The 21427-nt window shown below is 50.9% G+C and overlaps 2 protein-coding genes across 6 annotated transcripts in view; one reads left to right on the forward strand and one right to left on the reverse strand.

The window, feature by feature from the left end:
- LOC105566686 overlaps nt 1-21427 on the reverse strand; it is a 141206-nt gene that overhangs the window by 118962 nt on the left and 817 nt on the right. The gene's annotated exons all lie outside the window — the stretch shown is intronic.
- Nucleotides 1-21427, forward strand: part of LOC105566682 (homeobox protein SIX3) — a 49992-nt gene that overhangs the window by 5560 nt on the left and 23005 nt on the right. The window lies entirely within an intron of this gene.

Consider the following 21427-nt stretch of genomic DNA (forward strand, 5'->3'; position numbering starts at 1 on the left):
AGAGAGAGAGAGAGAGAGAGAGAGAGAGAGAGAGAGAGAGAGAGAGAGAGAGAGAGAGCCTCTCGAGGACCCCGCATCTCCTTTCGGAGAGGATCGACCTGCGTACGGAATTCGACGCGGATTCCGCACACAATATGCCATTGTTTCATAATATTTGAGAAGTGGAGATAATGATTGTTGCAACGCGGACTGGTGTCACTTTGCTCGAAACGTCGCGTTACTGTTGGTTTGCATTTACCATTATTTGTTACTGACAATACCGTATTTGCAATTACTAATTACTAACCATATCATGGAGAAATATCGTAAATAAGCAATTACGCAAATATAGCATAATTATTTATTTATAATATTTCTATTATGCAGAATTAATATCGCGTCCGCGCGCGCAGGCGCGCGAAAACCGAACTTGATAATTTTTATTTCGGATAATTTTTAGACACATTTATACGCTTTATGCAATTATATCCGGCATTATATGGAGGACTTTTCCCTGTAATTTTTCTCCGCATCCAATTCATATTTATATCGAAATGGCTTTTTGCGCTTTTTGTTACGTGCTTCCAATATTTAATAACTCGGTCACCGAGTACAGGTAGCGTTCATTAGCCGCGACGCGGAAAAAAGCATACCATTAAAAAATTCATAAGAGATATTTTGCATCACTGGATAACGCAGTTTGTTACAATCGTTGTTAGTTCCGAAACGCTGAATAATGTAATCCACAAAAAAATAGCGGCTTTTTTTATCATTTTTCCATCTATCAGCCGTACTTTCCACTCTTTTAGGCAATTCCCTTTTTATTCGCGAATTATGAATTCTGAACAACATCGACGAGGAAGGCATCCTGCGCGCATTGTAAAGAGCTTAATTCCCGATTGATAAAATCCGCCAACGATCAGACTGTAAAATCCCGGTAAATAAGTACATTCCATACTGAAAATTTCACGCAATTTCCATGCCGTTTTTATTACTTTCATTGGCAAAATAAAAATTGGTATAAAATATTTCCGATCGTTTCAGCGTTATCTCTGCGTCGATTTACGTCAATGTGATCGGCAATTTAGACGCGCTTCCGGGATTATTACCATCCAAGCCGTCGTTTGCGCCGCGTTTCGGGGCGCGAGAGAAAGAGAGAGAGAGAGAGAGAGAGAGAGAGAGAGAGAGAGAGAGAGAGAGAGAGAGGGGGGGGGGATGCAAGGGCGTCCTCAAGATGCGCGTCCCAAATGTTTCATTTTCGTCACGTGTCGGCGCCCGCGAAGAACGTAGCAGCTCCCGTCATAACGAAATTCCCTCCGTGGTGCATTTTCAGTTCTGACACATGAGGGCAAAGCCGGAGCGAATCTACTATGTCGCGTATTTGTCGGCATCGTCGTCGCCGTCGTCGTTGTCGTCCTGACCTGGGGGTGGGTTAGGTAGACACGTAGACAGGATACGGTGCCCGCCCCGAGGATCCTGGAAGGTCCTTTCAGAAACGTCGATCCGCATACTGCCAGCCTCGCGGTATATTTTCGCGGTCCAGCGAGCGAGTTATTCAATATGCTCAACCCCGAAAGCCCCGGAGCAATCTCCGCGCTCGCACGTAGCTACTCGGGCGTCTGTGTGGATGCCAGGCCGGCACGATTACGTGTGCGAAAGTATTTATGTGTGGGTGTATGTAAGAGCTATATATTACGGGGACGAGAAAGAGAAAGAGAGAGAGAGAGAGAGAATGGAACGGGTACGTTCCCGCTTGTGCCGCTCCACCCCCGGCGGGGTAAGCGCTGTACCGTCGCGTTTTTGCGGTGAAACACGGATAGCGAAGGTAGAGGTCGAAGACACGGCGGCACAATCAATTACCAAACTGACGCTGATCGAGGAATAATCGCCGCTTCAAGGATCAGCGTCTCAGCGTTCAACGTCTACGAAGTGTGACTCTTTCAATTGCTAGCTATCCTTTATTAGGCTCGCGTTGCAAATCTCGTTACTTATTTCGATACATTCGCGGTAGGGCCGCGTCGCGATTAATTATGTAAGCGCGGGAGGGTTTACGCAGCAACTTGCAAACACGTTCGAAATCGAGGATACGCGCGGAAATCCTCGCGCGTATATACAGACGTACCGGTTCGCGTTACGTCCAAGGGAACTCGGAACGCAGCCTGAGCGCGAAACTCGAGGCTTCCTAAGGGGCGTCTACGGCCAGGCGGGGCGCGAGGGGAGAGGGAAGGAATATAACCACCTCGGCAACCCCTCCGCGTTGCCGGCTTTTCGGGGGTGGCTTAGCTCGAGCGTGTTCCCGGCTCTTCTCTTTCGGCGCTGCCTTCGCCTCTGAAGTTATCAGATTTTGATAAAGTCCCCGGTGTATTAGAGACCCGCGCTGTTTGCGTTTCCACGCAGAATCCCGTCTGCGTTGCCACCTCCCGCCGCCACACCACTATCACTCCCTCCCGCCACCCCAACCCTCTGGACCTGTTCTCTCTTCCATCAGGATTCGCGATGCCGGTTACTTCCTTCCTTTGTGAACGGCGAGACCCCGACTGCGCTCTTTTTCTCTCTCTCTCCATCCCTCTCTTTTTTTTCTTTTTACTCGAGTGACTACGAACGGTGGAAGGGATACGCTTCCACACACGCGCGTTCTTTTGTTTAACGAGATTTGTACTCTGTAGCGACGCGATGCCGTGAATATCACATCATTATTCGCTTTCTCTCGCCGCTCGTACACGATTCGCTTTATAAATAAAATATTATTTACGTGTGCCTTTCTTTCAGAGAGCTCGTAAAATGAAGCGTGCATCCTCTCTCATGAGAGAGAAAACATCACCGCAAAGATTTATCCATTCGTCCTATCGCGGGGATTTATGTTTGGTTAAACAACGTGTCGCCTCGGGAAATAATTTCTCGTAGGCACCTGGAGGAAGCGCGGGGATTTTTGCATAAAACTTAAATCAGCGTCCAGAAAAGACGGCGGCAGGATTTATGGTCGCGTGAAGTCTCCCCGGTACGCGCGAGATGCACGTCCTTTCGAATCATTACTACATGCCTTCCGGTACCTTCTTCTTCGAGTCACGGTCAAGTGTCACTCAGTGCGGTACCGCCGTTATCTTGATGACCTTAAACGAGAAAGGAATATGGACGGAGACGCGGATGTCATCGCGTTGCGCAATCTTCCGCCGCGAAAAATGTCCCGCGGCCGCCGCCGCGCCGCGCGGGCCCGCGGCTTCGGGAATGCCCGCCCGCAGATGGACGACAGATGTGCGACGACGAATCAGGCGGAACTCCCGTTTCGGGAAGCGCCGGGAAGCGGCGTGAGAAAATTGCGGCGCGGAATATTTTCGCGGGAGAGAAAAATCGTAATCCCCACACACACACACAAGAGTCGCATCTCGCGGACCGTTCGATTTCCCGCGGTCGCTGCGGCAAGAGCCTATAAATAATGCTGCCTCCGCGCCATTCGAGACTCTTATTAAATCAACTTAACCTATGGATCGCAGACGGGAAACATTAAGGCCACCAACACTGTCTATTAGGTCGCTGTCAGTTTCGAAGTTACGCTACGCATAAATTTAATATTACCACGATTCGACGCGGGTGGATACGGAACGTATCAAGGAATTAACACAAGTCGGAGCGCGAGTCGCGTTACGGGGACGGCCCGGCGTTAAAAATGATTTCGTGTAATCAATTAATTATCCTGGCGTGTGTACGCGCGCGCGCGCGCGTGTGTGTGTGTGTGTGTGTGTGTCGTTAGCGATCGAATCGATGACGGTCCTGCCGAAAAGCCGCGTTCGTCATCGAGAAGCATTGTGGACTGGGGAACGGGGCCCGAGGAGCATTGGTTGGCGAATTAACGACGATAATGACCAAAGAGCGGCGAGCACGCGATTCGCCGAGGGAGAGAGAGAGAGAGAGAGAGTGGACCGCCGAAAAGCCGCGACGAGAGCGGGCCGCGTAGCGGGCAAAAAGCAGTAGAGACAAAGGCAATGATTAATTCCACGTTGGATGTCCAGGATCATTAGCGGCCAGACTGCCATGACACCTGCTCGCACGAGCCCTTCGTGATAGATTGCCGGGGCAGAGAGCGGGGCCGGCCCGAGGAGGAATGGTGGCGAGGAGCGAGAGACGGGAATCGCGGCCCGGGATCGTATGCGCGCGCGCGCGCGCGGTCGTTACTAATGATTCCGTATTTCGACATTCTGAGCGATATTCAGGAAGCGATGAAAAAGAACTCGGGTATTACCACCGCGTATCGCCCCTCGGGGTGGCCGCGCAATTCGCGTGGCAGCTTTTTGTCAAGGGGTTGTTACGAGGTAACGTGATTGATGGCGGCTGGCGGCCGAGCGCGACGGCACCGGGGCATTCCGCGTTCGCGATCTCGCGAGCGCGATCGCAGAAAAGCGCGCGGCGGCGGCGGCGGAGGAGCAGGAGGAGAAGGAAGAGGAGAAGACGGGGGGGGAGGCGGGGAGGGGAGGAAACGCGGATTTAATAAGGACACGGAGAGTGTCGGGGCGTAATTAAGTGCTCGGCAAAATTGCTCGGCGTGCACTCGAGTTCTCGCGCGCGGAGCGCGGTCTAAAACTCGACGCTGATTAATTCGAAGGACGGGGTATGCATAATAGACGTCACGCTTATATTCGTAACGTGTTTACTGGCACGCGCCGATTTAAAATGCCGCGCACGTCGGCGTTGGTTAATTTCAGTTGTTATCAATCCGCAATTTAATGCCGCGCCGGCACGACTAATTCGTGTTTCGCTAATAAAGGCTCGCCTGCGACCAACGTTTCCGTCCCGGGGTCTGACGTGTTCTCAAAGGAGCCCGGAGCCTCGCCGTGGCTGTCCATCGGCAAGTAATTAGACGCGTTCGCAAGACGCGGCTCCTAGGAAAACGGAATGGCGAAGGGGGCCGAGAGGTTACAAATAGGTAATTGACGTGCGCGGGCCAGCTGTCACTTGTTTCCGCCGGGATCGCTTTTTGTTTCACGGGTCCGTGAGTGGACCGGCAAGCGTGCGGATGCCTGTTTTCACGCCGTCGCCGTGGGGGTTCCCCCGAACGTACGAGAGGGGTGTGCGAAAGGAGAGCACCTACTTGCCGCGGAAATGGGTGCGCGCGTGTGCGTGTGCGTGTGCACGCGGCACGACGGGCGAGGGAGGAGTCTGGGTACGAAATATTAGGGCGAGATATTGGACCGCAAGCTACTAATTCGTACGATGATATCGATTTGTACGTGGAATCGTCCGGTGACGTGCGTACGCCGCGTCTCTCCGCACGGACACACCTCCGCTTTGGGTACGCGGCCGGTCCCCGGGTATCCTTCGCCACGACTCCCGGCAGTCAAGGCTCCCCGGTTGCCGGGCCGATCTTTTGTCCGCTTCTCTTAGCGGGAGCGAGATTGGCAGCGGCGTGACACGCGGCGTTCTCATCACGCCCGCTCACGTGACGCGGATCTATATTTGAGGGATACGATCATTCGACGGAAACACGAAAATAACATTATACGCGAATAGAATCGTCGGGCACATCCGGCGATTCCCGATAAAATTTTGTTTTCATCGCGGGATTTTTGTCGTTTCACCAGCACCGGCTGTTAATCCGAACGTTCGGGGGGCGAAGGGGTGAGGCGGGCACGATCGATCGATATGCTCTCGTAAACGCGAGCGCTGTAATTCTGGACCAGCGATCGAGATTTATTGCGCTCGCGTGGCCGATCGGAATCAGTGCCGAACGAAAGCGAATTTCGAATTCGTACGAAACATTATTATTTGCATTCGGCTGAATCGGAAGCCAGCCATTGTCTCGTCGGTACGATTCGATCAGCCTTGAACGTGTAAATGCGAGATCATTCATCGAGAGAGTGCTCATTCATGCTTCGGCTGGCGAAACGAGTTCGCCATAATTACGGTCGGGTGTAGCAATATGTTCCCGGCGTCGCAATCCCTCGGCCTAACGATCGCGAATTACAACACGAACAAGCGTACGTGTTGTCTTTTAATGACAAGATTGGATAGAACAATGACAGCCGAGCAGAAATATTCCATGTCACGCGGAACAGATGTGCGATACACAGAGCCGTTTTCCCCCCCATGGATCATACCATATTTATAAAACTTGATAGCGCACTCGTGCAACGTGTTTGGTCGGAGCTAGCGCGCCGGCCGTGCATCAACCGAGTACCAATGAGTACAGCCGTTAAGTGTCAGACGTCTTAAGACTTGCCTACTAATAATCATCCTCCTATTTAACGAGTAATTGCAGACACATAGAGGTTAGCTGGCATCAATCGTCATTTCATTAATATTCCGCTGGCTCGGTGCGCCTCTTCAACGAGCGCACAGGAACGACTTTCCACGCGCGCGAGCAGAGGGAGAAAGAAGGACGGGGGGGAAGAGAGGTGCTGTGCTGCAACTTCATCGATCCCTCCACCGACGAGGTGTTATCGCGCGTTACCGGCCCGGCTTTGTTTCGTTCCCGAACAAATGGTCGCCGGTTCACGGAGGGCGTGCACGCGGGGGCCCTCCGCGCGAGAGAGGGATCATCGATCGTCACTGATCGTTAGGCGTAGAGACACAGTAATTGCCGCTCATTAGGGGGCTAAAGGAGCGTATTATGCGCGCTGAAAAGAAGGATCGCGCCGAGGTGGACTGCCAGGGCGAGCGACTCGGGAGGAAACCGGGAGGAACGAGAAGGAGGTGGCGCGGCCGAAGACGCGAGAGAAAGAGGGAGAGAGAAAGGGAAGAATAGGGGGGTTTCCGTCGGGAAGGAGGGATTGTTGAAGGCGTTGAAAAGAGTACTCGTGGAGTACTCTTTTCATAGGGGCTCATGAGGTAACCGATACCCCTCTCGCGACGCTTTGTTCCCGGACCCGGCAATGAAATATAGCGATGGGATGCCATCGTGAGCGCCCTTTTCCTCCCGCGGTGCCGAGTTAATGTGCGGTTGCGTGTCTTCCCGATTCACAGGCGCTAAACGTCGCGCCGCATCTGCAGCTTCTCTCACGGAGGAGCCGACTATTGGCCATTGTCACGCGTGCCACTGTTGGACTTCATCCGAATCGACCGAGATCAGACTCGCGTTAAGCGTCTCCGATCTAATTAAACTCCGAGCTGAAATTCCGCGGGGCTATAACGTCCGTCCGATCGGGTTTCAATCGACGGCGAAGGGATCCATTGTCCCGCCGCGCGAGAAAGAAACTCGGCAACGCGAGGGAGAATGCGTTTCGCTGGCGAGACGAAATCGCGAATCTCCGTCGTGAAAATTTCATCTCGGCCGTCGCGCATATTTCACTGTCGGCTGTCGATCTGGGGTACCCTCGGTACCGCGCTCGCGGCACGGACCACGAGTAAAAGAAGCGCGATACCGCGTCGGACGGGCGTCTAATGTAGCGTGATACATCACGCACGCGGTGATTACAATGCCCGCGATGCGCGTTCTCAGGAAGGTGTCGACGCGCGCGAAGACGGCTCACGCCTGGCGTGACCTCGGCGCCAACCGATACGCTCTCGAACGAAGCCTCGATCACCTGACATCGCTCATTACACGCGTCCCATAACAACGCAGCCCTGACGGATAATTAACGATATCGAGATACGCGCGCGTATCGACCTCCGCGAGATTTATCACCCGCAGACTTCAACGTCCGAGATTGATCTGCGCGAGTCTGATTCGCGCCGCGATTCGTCTCCTTTACGCGCCACCTGCTCGACCCTTAATAATCTAATAAACGCACATGAGGACGGCCGTAACGCGAAATGCACAAATCGAATGCGCCAATTGTCGATACGCATCGAATGGAATTACGGTTCAATTAGCGTCGTTGATGTTAACCGCTATTCTCGCGGATTTTTAGTGACCGTGCGCGAATTACCAGTCGTAATTTTCAGGGATATCTCTCGCGACGTCGAAGAGATAATTATACTGGTTAAGGTGACCGATACCGGTTGATTACCTCGTTCACTTTTATACCGAACAGATAACGTTTTAACCGGATAAAGCATCGATACGTATTGGTAATAAGCGAGATAGAGATCTTAAATTAACGCACACGTATAAATCGAACGTTTTCTTCGCCGGAAGGGAAGGATCTGGTTCGAGAAATAATTAATCGAACAATGTTCCGGTATACGCGCGCAGAAGTATGTCGTTCCCGCGTGATTCGTTCCAGCGGTAAGGTTGGAGAACATTCGTTTTGTCACTGGAGGCACTTTCGTGCGTGGAGCCACTACCACCTGTGCGATATAGAATTCCATCGGCCGGCGATCGGGGTGTCCGGTTACCTAGTTAGGGCCAGGTACGTATCTACCTACGATGTTTTCCAAGGACTACCTCATAGAGAGCCAACGAGCCCGGTCTCACTCTCGCCCTTCCCGCGCGTCGCGCCTCTCTTTCTCTCCCGCCCAACGTTCTTCCAGCAAGGTTGCTCTTGCGCGAGAGTTCGGAGGGTGTATCGAATGTCCTACCATCCTGCGGTCCCGTCTATGGTGTCCGGCTACCCCACGCTCGTTTCACGGTTAATTAAGCGACTGACAATCTGACCACGAGACGGTTAGCGGCCAGGGAGGCCCGCGATCTTCGGGAACTCGTAAACAGAAGGAATTCCTCGAGCATGAATGAAGCCACGACGAGGCGGGCGCGACGAACGGGGGAGGGAGGAGGTTTTTGGGGTAAAAGAAATGAAAGGAGGAGATTGACAGGAGATATCGATCGTCCTGATCATCGGGCCACCTTTGGGAAGAACGCATCACCGGATCGGCCGATCGGCCGGGATTTTTCGATGCTCCCCGACAAACCGCGTCCCGCCTTTCGTTCACTTTCATGCAGGATTGCCACTTTTTAAGCCGATTTGGAAGAAGTCATTGTGCGAGATAAAATTAATCACTTTCGCGACAACATTTCTCGAAAGCGGAATTAACCGCGGAATTAATTGTACATTTATAGCATGTGCTTTAATCTCGATATCCTAAGAGACTTTAGACGTTCCAAATAATTTTAGCAACAAATGATAGTACCGTCGCTGCTACGAGATTCTTCATGGCACACGGCAATGGCGAAAACGAATTTTGGAATTGCAATCAGAGTCCGATGAAATTCTCGCGATTTGTTCACTCAGAAGGCGCGCCTTGGTGACTTTATAGGCTCGTTGAGGTGGATCGGAAGAAAGACAAGGGCAGATTACCCGGTGTATCGTCCAAGGTATCGTCTCTCATTTTGTGCACTCACGGCGGGTAGTTATACCGGGAAAAAGGGCCCGATACCTGCTAACAAACGACCTGCAGATGATTTAGCACATATTCCACGGAGGGCGCTCGATCGCCTTTTACGCGTACCGGTACCCCGACCGAGTATGATTGTTTTATAATTAAGCCGTTACCGGGTAAGGCACGGGCGCGCGGGAGGCGGTGGTGATTAATTGTTTTCGAATTGAAAACCTATAAGACGCGGTGGCGTCTTAATTTCATCGTGCCCGTGATTGCGACCGAAGGAAGAGAGAGAGAAAGAGAGAGAGAGAGAGGGGAGGGGGATGAGAGGGGCGAGCGAGTACTCGATGGCGTAAAAATAAACTAAACTCGCCGGAACGAGATCCGGTCGTAATCGAATCCCGCGCGACAATCTAATCGTCTTGGCGACGGCCGAGGTCGACGGGATAGGCGGCGTTTTAATATTAGATAGGCGAATCATCCGCTGGCTAAGAAGAGAATAATCACATCCACCCGCGAATCCACGTTCGCTCCTCTGAATGATAATTCCCATAAAAGGCAAGGCTGTCATTATTCAGGCGCGGATGCTGGCGCCGGAAACTACGTATTCCTATCATCCGATACCTAATCGCGATATCAATTATCGGATTGTTATGTCGCGCCTGGAGTAAGGGGCTCCCCCTCGCGCCCCTCCCCAACCCCCCCAACCACCCCGCCCGCTGTCGCCGCGTCTTCGCGGGCCGACGGCGACGTCTCGACATCTCGCGTCTACGAAAATTCGGTGCGTCTCGAAAGCGCGCCGCATTTAACGGGGCAAATAGACGGTGCTGCGCGGCAAAAGGGTGCCGACTGAAAGGCAAACAGTTTAGCTGGAAACAATTGACTGCAGATTGAAGAGAGAGCGTATGCAGGGGAGGGTGGGCGAGAGACATCTGACGATCGATGCACGCGTCGCTGCCACGAGAGAGCGAAGTTACATCTGTCCGCCGATGAAAATAGATTTTGAGAGCCGTGCCCGGGCACCGAGGGGGGTGAGCGACACGGTGCGGCGGCGGGTGCGGGGGAATGGGGGGGGGGACAGGAGGGGGAGTTGGCGTTGTTAAAACACTCGTTTCCAGACCAGGAATTCGTGTTTCTCGTCACAATGCCGGCGCTTTGATCGACCGCGCGCGCGACCAACCGGCACCGAAGGCAACGCGTTTGTTTTTTAACGTTCGCGAATTGAAAAAACTTATCAACGATGTAATGCGTCCGCTCGGTTGCCCGGGGAGGAAACGCGGGGCGGGCGCGGCGCGGCGCGACGCACCGTACGGGTCTCCGCCGGTGAGCGCTTCGCAAAACCACGCATATTTATTAACAGAGAGACCGCTGTTGGTACTTTGTGTTTTCCAAATGACGGCCGCTCGTTTGGAAAATATTGTACGACGTTCGAGCGTGGTTGCCGCGGCTCTTTTTTTTTCCTCTCCTTTCCTTCGTGAAAATTGCGACCGTTACATAAATGCTGTTGATTTCAATTGGTCTTTCATATCGCCTGTTACGAACCGCGCTACGTTCCGCGCGCGCGTTGTCGCAAAATCCCACGTGAATTTCATTAACTTCATTAACGCGAATCCCCGTACGGTGTAAGATTCGTGATTAATCGCGGTCATAATCGTGTCTTTTTCTCTTTCTCTCTCTCTCGCTCTCTCTCGGCGAAACACGTATTTACGCGAGCGTCACGTGTTTGCTGCGCAAGAAACGAGGGTTCGATGCAATTTGTCTAAGCGCAAACACCCCGCGGAGATAGCGGGCAAACGGCAAGATGGCGCGCCACGGAAATTTCACCGTCGACGCGACGGGGGTGTCCCCGATGTTTTGTCTCGTCAGACCCTTTTAGCGTCACTTAAAACAAAACACTGTATCGATTTGACCGTTCCCGCCTTCCCCCTCGACCGGCGCGACGCGCACCGAGTGCGCCCGCGGGGGATGCTCGATGCGGCGGCGAAGACAAGTAACACTCGATTCCACGGTGGTCCTCCAAGAGGGCGCTTTGTTTTTTTCCCGCCTACCACATATCTCATTCGTCCCGCCTTGGGGACCTCATTCCCTCTTTCTTTCCCTCTCTCTCTCTCTCTCTTCAGCTCTCGCGTCTCCGGATCTGAAAACGACGTATCAACTCTGAACTTCTCGACGCCCGCGCCAACTTGTGGCACTTTGTTTCCCGAACTTCGAACGCGATTTGTGAGTTTCCCCGAGAAACCGCGTGGTGGCGAACGTGACGAGATGACGCTCGCAGGAATCCCCGAGATGGGGAATTCGCACGACCGTTGCGGCGATGAGAAAAAATTACTCGGTAATAACACCCTCGAAAAGGATTTCTGTTACCGAGGCAAAAAATATTCTTGGCGCATTTATATTTCTCACAACCTCATTTGGTACAAAAATAAGACAATATCAAAATAAAATCAATAATTCTTATTCTCCCCTATCGAATTAAAAAAAGATTGACTTAGTGTATTGAGATAACAATAGTGACTTTATCTACTCTTGCGTGTAGAATAAATTTTCCCTCCGTCATACAACGCACGAAGTTGGCACCGCGATATTCGACAAGAGACGATACGTACTATCATTTTATTCTAGATTTGACAATTTTGCATTCAGGAATTCCTTTCTCTATAATAAATATGATTGGCGCTATATCGATCCTATTTTATGATACATTCAAGTGTAATAGCATTGGATCCGGAAATTTTTTTCTGTGTGTACCCATCGACGTATTGAATGAAGTGCTGATCGCAGTGGTGGGGATATCCGCACGAGTAGAATGAGAAGCGGATAATATGAGGACACGTACCGTCTCTCTTTAGCAAGCCTCATTGGTTACTGTAATTTCAGCAACCAATCAGACTTGCTGAACAGAGACAGAACGCGTCCTCATATTATCCGCCTCTCACTCTACTCGTGCGGTACCCCCACCACTGCGATCAGCAGTCCATTCTACGTGTCGATGGTAATAACCAACGATTCGATAATTCAGCGTGCGAATTTGCGCAATCTTTTTTTTGTTTCGCGTATAATATCGCGCACTTAACACCGAGACCGGTCGCAGCCGCCTTCAACGAGCGCAAAAGTTAACTCACCCGCGCGCGACATTATTGGAATAAGGAACGCGCCCGGAGCGTAGCGACGCGAGCGGGTTACGAAATAGCAAATTAACAGCTTGTGCATTAAATGATACGTCCTCGACAACAACATAATACGTCTTCATTAAGAGCCGATCGTTCAGCTCGCGTGGCATAAAAGAGTTCCGAGAGGAGGTGGTTACAACCCACCAGGACGACTTTTTCCGCCGGTCGACGGCGTTCTCTCCCTCGCCTCCCTCCGCGGTGCCGCCGTCTCTCACCTCCGCCTCGTCGACCGCGCCATCAATCCAGCAAGAAAATTGAATGTCGGCGTCGATTCCTCATTCGAGGGGGTTTTTTTTTCGCCCGACCACCGGCACCATTATAAAGTATAATGCGGGGACTGTGAGTGTTTCCCAGATTATCGTCGCCTGCACGACGCGATACCCTACGCCTCGCGTGTCAATTAGCCACGGTATATGAGGTTACAAAGTATGCCGGGTCTTTGCACGGCGCGCACCAACCGGCCGTCGAGCCGAGTCATAAGAGCCGCGAGATCGTTTCCGATCGTAAGGTAAAGCCACCAGCTGATCCCCGTTCAGGGACGGACATATGCATATCAAGTCTTTTCGCGTCGTCCACGCCTCGTCATTATCTCCAATTCGCGTTCACCGATACCATAGTAAAACTAGTATGCCCACTCCGTCATTTGTTGTGTTTTGCGTCCATCCTTTCTGCGCATCCGCCATTATTTTGGTGAAGCCAATGAGACGGATGTCGTATATGCGGTAGTGTGACAGTGTGAAAGGATTTTACACCAACATAATGGCGGAATACCGCGTGATCGAAACCGAGAAGATCAAAGGACCGACAGAGAGTGGGCATACCAGTTGTACTATGTCGATGCCTTTCCGTAATTCTATTGTAGAAAATTCGATCCATAGAGATCCACCCAGAGAGCTCGTCGATACGTCTCATCTAAATTTGAACGCGATCGGAATGTGGACACGTTACTCTGTTCCACGCTCGACGTGTAACGGAAGACAGTTTTCGACGCTATAGCGGAGCGCGAAGCAAACGCTCGCTTCTGTGTCCGCCGAGAGAAAACGGGAGAGAATAGCTTTCTCAGATATTTGTAATATACATTATTTTACATTCTTTACAATATACTCTCTCAACGTTCATTTAAACGGCTCAATTTTCTCGCAACTCTTCATCCCGGCTGGCAATGCGTTATACATTTTCACTCCTTCGTACAAAATACATTTTTGTGCATTCGGAGAGAGAAGGGGGAGGGGGGAAAGAGAGCTTTCATCTCTTCAGCACCAGACTGAGCAAGAGAGGCAGTAAATCTCGTAGATCAAGCTCCCCGGTTTTTCTTCACCGCCGCCGTGCTCAATCCGTAGCAGATCCGTGATTGCATGACGCATAAATTACTTAACTACGTGCGCAACCGATTACCGGTTACATGCTCGCGAGGCAACGCTTACAGTTTTAGAGCCGCGGCGGTTTCTGCCTCGGTCCCCGCCTCTGTCGGGGCGATTAATCCTCTCGTCATTCATCTTGCTTGCCCCCACAAAAACAAAGCCTCCGACGCCGCGCCGTGATGTACACCGTGCGCTGCAGTAATGGTCTTAGAAAATCTCGCATCGATCTCACGGTGAGGCAATCAGCGCTCTTTAAGGCACCTAATTCGCTCATCGCGGCCGCGGCGTCGCGCTCGCTCGCTCGCCCGCTCGCCGCGGGCTGTCGAGGGTACGTGTGAAAGTTAGGTAGCTATAATCGTCCCGACGATCAATGTCTTAATAACACCCGTCGAGTTTCCATTTGCTCCAAAGTACACACATCTCGCGCGGGTAACAACGGTTAATCGTGCCAACGCGCCGTGCCGCGCGCGGTGTCGCCGCTCATTAACTTTATCAGTTCGCGACTGGGGCGGCAATTATCACGTGGTCGACTCGGAAATTGGAGAACGACGTTCCTGCTATCGCGTGCGGCTAACAAAGTTTAGATTCTATCGACGCGTATCGCCGTGACAGTCGTAGCTCCGTACGGTTATAAATAACAAATTAATGCGAGTCATCAAAAACGCATCGCTGAACCAAATACGAAACCGGTTCCGTATAAGCCTCTCCGCCGCGCCTCTGATGTCTGTTTTAAGAATGCATCCCGAGGTATCGCTTTCAATGCGCTGCGTCGAAAATGCGTAACCTCCGCCGCTGCGGTCCAGTATCGCCTCTATGGTAGCGTTCTTAAAGGGCAGTAAATCATTGCCGCTTCGCCTTCCTTTTTATCCGCCACCGAGCCCCGCTGATTGTGCCATACATAAAATTACGATAAATTCAACGGGTTTCTCGTACTGTCGTGACCGGCGGCGGTCAATTGTGTCGGGATGCTAATAGTACCCGCGGCGATCTCGGTGGGTGGTGCCACCGCGATTGTCAACCGAAAATCATCGGTTACACTTGAACATCCCGGAGCAGCCTATTCGCGACATTCTCAATTCAGCTGGATCTTACGGTCCAGCAGCGTTGTCAAAAAAAAAATGTACGTTTTATATACGGGACACTTGGAATTAGATGTGTCAACGAAAACCAAATTATTTTCATTTTTCTCGGCAAGGAAAGTGACCTATCACTAAATTTCTCACATTCGTCGGGTATTTTTTAATAATTCCGTACGTTTGTATTATTAATTGAAGCTGTTACAACGAACTAAAGGGATTTGAGATATAAAATGCCATTCGATCAAATTACGACGCGAGAAAATGATATATTCAGCATACGATCGCTAGACTTCGTAATTGAGAATTTATCTATTTCCGTGGCTTATAAATATTCAGAAATATGTGTATTCAAGGCTGCCGCGACGGATCGTCGCTAATGGCAAACTGGTTTAAAATCTAGTTACGCAGATAATAATCAGCCAGTAGTCCATATCCCGTTCAAAACATCGGGAAGTGTAACAGCGAGCCGAAGCCCGATATATCCTGCTCTCTCTTTTATTGGAAAAATAGTTTGATTAATACACCGACTGTCATGGATACCTGTAAACGGTGATCAGAAGTCGCGATACATAATCTGAATTCTCAACGAGCGTAGATTATTAGCTGCAGAAGCGTGCGTGTGCTTTTTTTTTTATTACGCGGAGAGCTATATGAGGCCGATAATTATCATGCATTAGACGCTACACAAATCACTACGCGGAATGAGTTACTACGATATAATTTCGCGTAATGCCATATTAATAAGTAAGCGCGATTAATATATTCCTGTTTGCACCAACTGTTAATTCTAGATAACCGACGGCGAACACGTGTACGTACGTGGCAACACACGGGCGCGCACGCGTGTTGACTATGTAAATTTTTAATGACACGTAACAATGTTATCGATAACGTGCCGCTAATGTGCAATCAATACGCACATAACGCTTAATAGATTACACGAAGCCACGTGTTAACCCATCGATGGCCTTTAAGCGCTCAACTTTTCCTCGTTATCTCGCGATTTCCCTCGGACTAGCGCACACCCCGTTCATTCTCCAGCGACGTGTCAGAACGTGAGTCGGCTACGATGACTACAGAGATTACGTTTCGTTCATTTTCGTTACGTCCTTTTCGCGATAGGGTCGGTAGATAATCGATGAGTAAACTGAGTGTTTCTCTTACGACAATCTATCACCGATACACGCGTCGTTGCCGAGACAATTTCGATAAGCGAGCGGTCGACCATCGCGGGAATCACGCAACGTGGCCGTCAATCGACTCCAAATTTGTCAAAGAACATATCATTAGAAGCCGGGCCACCACCTCGTCCATGTAGAGGGTGGCGCGCAGAGGGACGAGAGTCGTTAATGCTGCGCGATGCTGTTTTGACGGTGTGCAACAAAAGCCGAGCCCAGGGCCCGCGTTCAGATAAATGACCGTGGATCCAAGAACAAATGACAGTGGCCGCCCGACGTGAACGCGGCCCTTTTGTGAACGCGCCTCATTACCGGCCGTCCGAAATTTTTCACATCCGCGCGTCCTGACGGCGGCGCGAGTTACGGAAGAATTAATCGTCACACGTACGCATACACGTGCGACAAATACACACGTATACAGAGACACATCTTGAGATGGCGATGGCACCAGTTTCCTTTCTCGCGACCAGGTGTCTCGTCAAAAATTGAATGGCGCACTTGGAACATTGCGCGGCGCGAGGCTGGAAACACGGCAATCTCGCGATAGCTGGATCGACGAGAATGGGAACGCCGGTGCAGAGTGTCGAGCACCTTAGCTCTTCGTCAAATTAAAGGGAGCTTATTGGAGGCCACGATGGTACACGAGGCCACATGGCGCGAGTAATATCGGGACGCATGAAACGTTGGCGACTGCCGCGCCTGGATTTCTTGCAGGCCGTGATTCAGTCCACCGACCTTCCGAGAGTAAAAGAAATTGTTAGACGAATTCGTCCTTAGAATTAAAAATTTTCGTTTAATACCCACTCACCAGCGCGCGTCGGAAGAAATAAAGCGTTAAAACACGCCGCGGAGCCTGCGAGCACGCTCGACTTGCGGAGCACAAGGAAGCAGGTCGTAGTCGTCGTTAATAATCGAAGTCGGTCCCTCCGACTTTTGCCTCTTTTCGCAGCTCCCTCCGTTTCCTCGCAAACGAGACGAGACGAGACGAGACGAGAGCTGAGAAATCTCAGAGGCCAGCGTGTTGCGACTCGCGGACGTAGACGCGCGAGATGGGGCACACGCGCCGCTCTCGCAAGGCAAATAAGCGTCAAATGAAGCGCGCTTAAAGATCAAACGAGCGAGCAAACACGAAACAAGTGACGCGGGGCGTTAACGTGTCCCCGTTGTAAAAACACACCGTCGCTACCGCGTGTAATGCCGCGCTTTGCCTACGGGATTACCATTTGCGCTAATCCAACCCCGCGCCGTGCGGCTGAAGCATCAAGAAATACAAATATAACCTGGGATCTACGTGGGGCGCAGCGCGGGTGGGGTGTGTGATCGAGTAAGAGGATAGTTTTAAGCTTTAAGCGCCGGAGCGCGACCTCGTCACACACGCTCGCGACTCCGGCTAATAAAAAGCGGTCTTATGGGCGACGCTAATTGATAAACACACAGTAGACAAGTACAAAAACAGAGATGTTGCTGCACGGACTGCAAAACGCGCGGGGAACGTATGCGCATTCGATGCAGGCGATTGTCCTCGCGTTTCTCCTTTCATTATAGAGATTATAGGAATCGTGGAGCATAGTTGACACATTTTACATTTGACTGTTTGTATATTAGGCATTTTTATAACAAAAAGAGTTACGAAGGCTCTAAAAAAAGATCAAGAATCGATGAGGGGAGGACAATGTGAAGCCAATAAGCGCGGAACACGGTGCGTGGTTTAAACGCGGAAAACAATGTTCTTTTCCCGAGTCGAAATTTTGATACTATTTTGACACTCTTAAGGATAATTTACACCTACTTAGCTGATCGATACACCAACATGGACCAGCAATAACCTACTTTGATGACATTATATTTTTTTACTCCTCCCTTGAATCTTTAACTCTAAAAAGTTCCTTTAGCACCTACTTAAAAGGACCTACTTTAATGCTAATTTGGTAAAAGTAGAAATTTCCAACACTATCAGTTTCGAAGTAGGGGTAAATTTTGTACTTGCAGTTCGATCTTTTTTACCGTCTTAGGTTCTACTATATAATAGAATTAAAAGTTCAACATAGGGCCAAAATTTCGACTCGGGTTTATTCAAACGTTTCGACCCGTGTTCGGGTTCTTCCCCAGTGATCTGGTAAAGAGAATATTATGGCGTGCGTGAAACGGAATTTATCGTGGAATCAGAACTTTTATATAAGAACCGAGTGTGTTTCAGTTTTGACGACTCCGCTCTTCGATCCGGACTTCTTCGATCGTAAATACGCTCCTCATCATCCGCTCGTCTGTCAACGAGATGCGGACTGCTCACGTGTACGCTAATTGCCGGAGATATTGTAATCCCCCGTGCACTTTAAATATATTAACGGTAACACCGGCTGAAAGTTATTCCGTATCGAATCGGGGCACGGCCCACGTGATTAATGTTAATCGTATGCCAATCAGGGGCCGATGATCGACGCGGTTGCCGGCGCAGCTAGTCGCCGAGTCATCACAAACAAAGATGGCCGCGGTGGCGAACGACGCTACGGCGTCGGCGAGTGCCGTATTTGTGAAACAAAGAGCCGTTAGAAGAGGTACAGACACACAGAACCAGACGGTTCGCGCGCATTTACATAAATATGTGCGGTTTCTGTGGATTCATCCATCGCGCCCCCGCGGTCACTCGCGTTCCCCCTCTCGCGTGAATTGGTCCTTCGCCACGTGATTAACTTGTCACGAAACATTGTAGTCACGTCCCGGGCTATTTATTAGCCGGATAAGAATCGGCCGCGCGCAGCGAGTCGTGCTCTTCGGTTTCGATTCGCGGTGACGACGTGGTTCTTCCGCCGTCAAGGTGAGACGACCGGGGTCGCCACCCCGGCCCGGTGTATCCCCAATATCTTGATCGATATGTTAACGCCGGTGGTATAAATTGACGGGGGCGAAATCAACTCGCGCTCGTTCCATCTCTCAACCGTGGTCGGGAATTCGTAACTGCGTAATCGACGTCGTTCGTCTTTGTGCTAATATATTATGCATATGCTCCCAGCGCTCTCGAAAATTTCTATGCAAAGTGCGACGACACATCGCGCGACATCAGTGTGACGCTGATGAAACCGTAATTCCATCGCGCTGTTTAATCAGAATTTCCGGCCAAGGGGTATCGCGGGGAGAGTCCGGTCTTCCGCAGCGCGCCTACCCTCGTGGAAAAAAACAAGAGGGGGAAAAAAAACAATTGGAACACATCGCGGTGGACAGTTGACAAACGAGACGGGGAAGCGCGAGAGGAAGGGGGTGGGATGATCTCCGGGGCCCTTCCTTTCCTCATTCCAACGTCCCCGCTATGGCGATAAACAATAAGCCCGCCGGTGGCTCGCCAGGAATGATAATTTAAACGATGACTCTCGGCTTCTTCGCATTCAATTACTAAATAATTGACGAAGAGGGTGGCGAACGCCGGGGAGACAAGAAGGGGGACGAGGGGTGCGAGGGGGAGAGAACCGCTGCGATTCTCGAGAAGACCGACGGTTTCTTTCTACGGGCCTCCCTCCCCCCCCCCCCCATACACGACACCCTCGGCCATTTCGCAGTCGAGGTGACGAGCGTGACTTATCTCCCGCAAATTATAATCCAATTTGCGATTATCGTCGTGCCATCGTGCCCGTGGTTGCCTTTGGGGCCTCTGCCCCAGGACCCAGATGGGGGCCTCACCTCCGGCTGGTTAGTAAGGCATAATTAACCGCATGGCCGCAAGAGTCGACCCACGTTGCCAACCTCTCCCGCCATCGCGCGCAGTAAAACGCGTAAGAGAACAGTCAATTGCTCGTTTCTCTCTCTCTCTCCCTCCTCGCGAATCCTAATTATTATATACGTCGCACCGGGCGTATATAAATCTTCGTGCTATGCCGAGTGGCATATTAGGCGACATGCCCCGACCGCTAATGGCCCGGCTATAAGACGGCGATGATGACCGTAATCAAATTTAATAAAGTACTGTATCGAATACTGAGGAAGCGGCTGTGGCTCGATGGCAGCGTGAGATTGCGATTGGCCGTAATGGTACATCCGGGAACAATGCGTTCTCTGTCGGAAGGACTTTCTAAAGCAAGAACGAATTGACTGATTGTGAGAGGCATAATGCTACGCAGCACGGTGTATCTGTTACCGGATGTCAGCGAACAATGTCATAACGGGAATCCGGGAGCAATGATGAAAACCGAGATCAATCGATAATATTACGTGTATCACGTAATCGCTTGTATCATTTTTGTACTTGGCCGTCGCGCCGGCCCTACAAACTCCTCAGTTCTCTAAATACATATCGTAATGATCGCGCCATATGTCCAGCTGAATAGAGTTGTCACAATCGACAACCGGTCAACGTGATGAATTACACGGCCGCGGACATTTCCTCGTCATTCCGCGTATTATGCGTGTCCCGATACTTCTTTCGGATTACGCGAGCCCGGGTATACACGCGGAATTCCGCGCGGAATCGCGAATGATACGCGACATCAAAGCGGAAAGCTATGCGACGTAACCACCGACCGGCGACAGTTGGCTTCGGCCTGGAGTTTCCTGCTTCTCATCGCGAGAGATCGCCGGGGGAACGACGTGTTTTCTTCGCGGTGAAATTCGCCGGGCGGTGAAAATCCTCGAAGAATCAAGCTAAAATCGATTTCAAGCGAGTATTCCGAGAAATAACGGCACTCGTTCGTGTACACGCAGTAATGTCCCATGAAGAGCGTAACTCTCTTATAAAAGACGATCGGGAATTGTACGACTCGAATGTTAAACTCGCGTTTAAATGAGGAAGACTGGGAGAAAAGCCGAGTGGCGCTTGTGACGCGCTACATTTTTAATATATAGAGAAACGTCCCCTATTATAAGATAGGCTCCTAATATGACATAGCGGAGTTTCTGCTAAATTAATAGGCATCATCTGTTGGTTCCACCACGAATTTATTGCCCCTATTAGGCTTAAAATCTGTTTTATCCAGTTCTCGTCTGGTACTTTGAGCATTTGGTTTTACTTCATCTTCGGTAGGCTGCTAATCTCATAATAGAGGACTTTCCCATAACTTTATACAGTATTCCGCAATGTGCGACTTCGTATGCGGATTCAAGGCTGTCCAATTCCGCGTCGCGATTTCTCACATATATTTGGCATTTAACGAGGACCCGACAATCCCCGTTAGCGTCACCGTCGTTCTCGCGAACGGGGCTGCACGCCTGTTAAAACCCGAGACCGCGAAGAAACCGCCGTCTCATTCGTTCTCTTTCAAGGTGCACATGAAGAACGGTGGAAGGGAGAACGGGCGAAACACGCTTCTCGGGATCCGCGTTTCGTTACACCATCATTATAACCTTTCCAACGGGTCGCTTCTTCTTACATGTGTCCCGAATTATCGGGGGATCATTATCGCGCAAAGAGAAGATTATTACTCGGATGGCTTTTTGTCATCGATCCTTCCAAGTAGATGTAGAGTAATTGTGCCACGTGCAACGCT

The sequence above is a fragment of the Vollenhovia emeryi genome, unplaced genomic scaffold, assembly GCF_000949405.1.
Source record: "Vollenhovia emeryi isolate VEMERY1.0 unplaced genomic scaffold, V.emery_V1.0 DF939143.1, whole genome shotgun sequence".
Classification (NCBI taxonomy): domain Eukaryota; kingdom Metazoa; phylum Arthropoda; class Insecta; order Hymenoptera; family Formicidae; genus Vollenhovia; species Vollenhovia emeryi.